A 4,848-nucleotide genomic window follows, 5' to 3' on the forward strand; every position below is an offset into this window, starting at 1 on the left:
ATGGCAGTGGGTATCACAATCCCTAGTTTGAAACTATACTACAAAGTCACTGTGATAAAACAGCATGGTGCTGGCAAAGAAACAGATGTGAGAATCAGTGGAATAGATTGGAAGATACAAAAACAACTCAAGATGTACTCAGCTACCTCATCAAAGGGGCCAACCATCCTCACTGGAGGCAAGATAGCCTCTTTAATAAATGGTGTTGGAAAGACTGGATTTCAACCTGCCAAATATTAAAACTAGACACTTATCTTTCACCATGCACTAAACTAAAATCAAAGTGGATTAAAGATCTAATTATTAGAAAAGAGTCACTAAATTTGCTGGAAGATAAGTTAGGCAGAACTTTTGAAGACATTGGCACAGGAAAAGACTCTGTGAGCAAATCCAGAGTAGAACGGGAACTAGCAGAAAGAATCAACAACTGGGATCTCATCTTATTAAGAAACTTCTGCACTGGAAAAGAAACCATCAACAGAACTGAGACAACCCACAATGTGGGAAAAAATATTTACCAGCTACTCAGACAAAGGACTATTATGCAGATATGTAATGAGCTCAAAAAAATCAGCCCCCCAAACATAAAGACCCGATTCAAAAATGGGCATCTGAAATGAACAAACATTTCTCAGACAAAGAAGTAAGAGCAGCAAATAAATAAATGAAAAAATGTTCCACATCATTGGTCATTCGAGAGATGCAGATGAAAACAACACTGAGATTCCACCTTACCCCACCAAGAATGGTTGCTATTAAGAAATCAACCAATAACAAATGTTGGGAGGGTTGTGGGGAGAAAGGAACCCTTCTTGGTGGGAGTGCAGACTGGTGCAACCACTATGGAAATCAATATGGAGATACCTCAAAGAGCTTGGACTGGAGGTTCCATTTGACCCAGCCATCCCTCTGCTGGGTTTCTTTCCAAAGGAACTAAAAGAATCAAATCACAATGATATATGTGCATCTATGTTTATAGCTAAAACTTGGAAAGAGCCCATTTGCCCATCAGTTGGAGAATGGATAAAGAAGATGTAGTTTTTCTATAAAATAGAATACTGCTCAGCCATAAAAAATGAGAAATTAGAGTCATTCATAGGAAAATGGATACATATTGAGAATATACTCCTAAGTGAAATACATAAGTCAGACATGTGTTAATACCGAACAGTTTCTCTGGTGTGAAAAACTATAATGGTGTATAACATCCTAATGATATAATTAACAATGTGAAATAGGAAGAAAAGGGCTAATGGTGTAGGGGAAATGGGAAGGGTAGGGAAAGGTAATAAGCGAAAAGGAAAAAAAATGAATAAATAAAAAATGGAAATAAAGTATTTGTAAATAGGGAAGGGGGGAGGGGGTGACAGGAGGGCAGGGATAAGGGGAAAAAATGAGAACCAAGACCTGTCATGTAAAGGTACAACATCCCAATGATGAATGTAACTGTACTGTGTACCTAAAATGTACCATAAAGTGAAGGAGAAAAAAAAAAGACACATGTTGGAGTTATTGTATTTTTAAGGTCTGAAAACGATATTCTGTTATTCTTTATTACCCTGCCAGAGTTAACAGACAAGTTCCACAGACTGAGGCTCACACCATTAGAATTTATTTCCTTATACTGACAGAGAGTAGATGTCCAAGGTTACAGAGTCGGAGGGGTTGATGTCCTCCAAGGCCCTCTCCTTTTTTCATGTCGGTCTCTCCCCACCTTCTCGCCTTGTCTTCCGTTCATATCCATATCCTGAGCTCTTCTAGGTCAGCAGTTTTCCTGGGATAAGGTCCACCCATCTGAACTCATGTTATTTATTTCTTCTAAGGGCCTTTTGGCTAAGTCTTAGGCTTTTAAACACATGGATTTTTTTTTCAGCTTTAATTGAGTTTATTGATACATTTTAGGGATACAGTACAGTTACATTCATTGTTGGGATCTTGTACTTCTACATGACAAGTCTTGATTCTCATTTTTTCCCCTTACCTCTGCCCTCCCTTCACCCCCTCCTCCCCTCCTCATCTACAAACACTTTATTTCCATCTTTTCATTCTCTCACATTTTTTTCTTTTCCATTTTTACTCTTCCCCTACCCATCCCACCTTCCCTAGACCTTTAGCTCCTTTCTTCCCATTTCTAAATGTCAGTAATCTTATTAGAATCTTATGCATTGTTGCAGATTATTTCCACCAGGGAAACTATTCGGTATTTACACATGTGTGACTTATTTATTTCACTTAGGAGTATGTCTTCATTATATATCCATTTTCCTATGAATGAATCCATTTTCTCGTTCTTTATGGCTGAGCAATATTCCATTTTATAGAAAAACCACATCTTCTTGATCCAGTTTCCAACGGATGGGCTGTTTCCAAGATTTAGCTATTACAAACAGTGCCACTACAAACATGGGTGCGTATACTTCTCTGTGATATGATTCTTTTAGTTCTTTTGGAAAGATACCCAGCAGAGGGATGGCTGGGTCAAATGGAACCTCCACTCCAAGCTCTCTGAGGTATTTCCATATTGATTTCCATAGTGGTTGCACCAGTCTGCACTCCCACCAACCATGGAGAAGGGTTCCCTTCTCCCCACAACCCCGCCAACATTTGTTATTGTGTGATTTCTGGATAGCAGCCATTCTTTGTGGGGTGAGGTGGAATCTCAGTGTTGTTTTCATCTGCATCTCTCGAATGATCAGTGATGTGGAACATTCTTTCATATATTTACTTGCTGCTTTTGCTTCTTTGTCAGAATTGTCTGTTCATTTCGGATGCCCATTTTTGAATCGGGTCTTTATATTTGGGGGGCTGATTGTTTTGAGTTTTTTATATATTCTTGATAATAGTCCTTTGTCTGAGGAACAGCTGGTAAAAATTTTTTCCCACATTGTAGATTGTCTCTTAGTTCTGCTGATCGTTTATTTTGAAGTACAGAAGCTTTTTAATAAGATGAGATCCCAGTTGTTGATTCTATCTGCTAGTTCCCATGCTACTGAGGATTTGTTCATAAAGTCTTTTCCTATGGCAATGTCTTCCAGAGTTCTGCCTAACTTACCTTCCAGCAAGTTTAATGTTTCTATTTTAATATTTAGATCTTTAATCCATTTGGATTTTAATTTAGTGCATGGCGAAAGATAAGGGTCTAATTTTAATCTTTGGCAGGTTGAAATCCAGTCTTTCCAACACCATTTATTAAAGAGGCTATCTTTCCTCCACCTAGGATGGTCAGCTCCTTAGTCAAAGATGAGGTAGCTGAGTATATCTGGGTTTGTTTTTGTGTCTTCCAGTCTGTTCCACTGATCCTCAGGCCTATTTCTTTGCCAGTACCATGCCTTTTTTGTCACAGTGGCTTTGTAGTATAGTTTCAAACTGGGAATTGTTATACCTGGTGCCATTTGTCAGCAAACTTTAATGCAAAAATATTTAAATACAGAACATTTTCAAAATATTTTATCTTTTATTGAAAAAAGTATCCAAAAAAAAAAACACCAACCTTATGAACATAGCCCCAGTTGACATTACAAGCAAGACTTCTTGTGCTTTCTTGTGTCATAGAGGCTTGCCTTCATTCTAGCAATAGTGCCTCAGTTAATTTGCTTACTTTTCTTCCAGGCTCAAAATAAAATTGAACTCTTGTTCAGTAAGGGACTGAACTGAGAGTCTATGGTGAGTGAAGACAGCCATGTTTTCTAAGGGACCCCATTAACTTTGTGAGCTTGGTGATATATTTTAAGCTCAGCTAGGAAGATGAAACACTTCATTATCCCAACAAATTGTATGTCCACCATGAACCATTTGGAGTTGAACTCTTTTCTGGATGGGTTGTGATGGAGATTGTTTTTTTCTGAAACTTTGTGTGGTCTGGGTAAGCATCCTTTACGATCTTAAGTCCCATCATGCCTGGCCTTTTGCAGTTGCTGTGACAGAAGAAGTCTTCACTCTCTAGCTTCATGGCTCTGTGAAAGTTCTGGGCCCGGTAATTTCTAACAACATCACAGCATGCTACCTGCTTAGGCTGTGCTCTGAGATCCTCAGTGCTAAACTTCACATCTACACCTTTCTTTAATCGGCTTTCTGGTTCTGACTTCATGAGCCAGTAGTTGCTTAGATTCTTCTCACAGTTCTTTGAGTCTGAAGTCATCTGTAGACTGGAGTTCTCCACTTGAGCTAATGTTTCATCTGAGTACGCAGTTTGGGTGTGTTTTCCATATAGCCCCTTCTTATTTGGGCCAGCAACCCCAGCCAACCACTTCCAAGTTCTCAGCATGGTCTTTCTGTAGCACCTGAGGTGAGGAGGACTCAGGAATCCATTAGGAGATGAAAGAAGTACCTCCACCACCTTCCAAAACCTTTGCTGGAGGAGAGCGAGGAAGGCCAGAGGGGTTCAGCCTTGGAAGAACAAACAACAGCACCTTAACTAAACCTCTCAATCTTTTCTCCTGGGACCTGCATCATTCCTTTTCCCAGAGCCTGCCCCTACGCTCTCCTCAGCTGTGGACTCCCTCCTTCTCTTGCCTAGTTGCTGTGCTCCGGTGCAGATCCAGAAATATTTTAATATGCATCTCTTTACATGGGTGATAGAATGTAAATCTATCTAAAGTTTTGGAGGTTCGTATGACTATCCTTTCTAAGAGTTCTAGAGTTTTTCAAAAAATTGTACTTAGCGATTTACAAATATATCCTAATATTATCAGACAGATATATATATATATACACACAGTTATCATATGTTGTTAACTAGGAGCATCCTGGTCCATACAGCAGTAATGTCTTTTAATTGTGAAGTTTTAAATGATTTAAATTTTTATGTGAGATATATATATATCTGTGGCACATTTCATTATAGGAAAA

The 4,848-nt window shown here is 38.9% G+C and overlaps 1 pseudogene; it reads right to left on the reverse strand.

Annotated features, from left to right (window-relative positions):
* Positions 1–3,594: 3,594 nt before the first annotated feature.
* LOC104860898 lies at positions 3,595–4,264 on the reverse strand (annotated as a pseudogene).
* Positions 4,265–4,848: the final 584 nt, after the last annotated feature.

This window comes from Fukomys damarensis, unplaced genomic scaffold (assembly GCF_012274545.1).
Source record: "Fukomys damarensis isolate Sample0158 unplaced genomic scaffold, DMR_v1.0_HiC HiC_scaffold_9, whole genome shotgun sequence".
Classification (NCBI taxonomy): domain Eukaryota; kingdom Metazoa; phylum Chordata; class Mammalia; order Rodentia; family Bathyergidae; genus Fukomys; species Fukomys damarensis.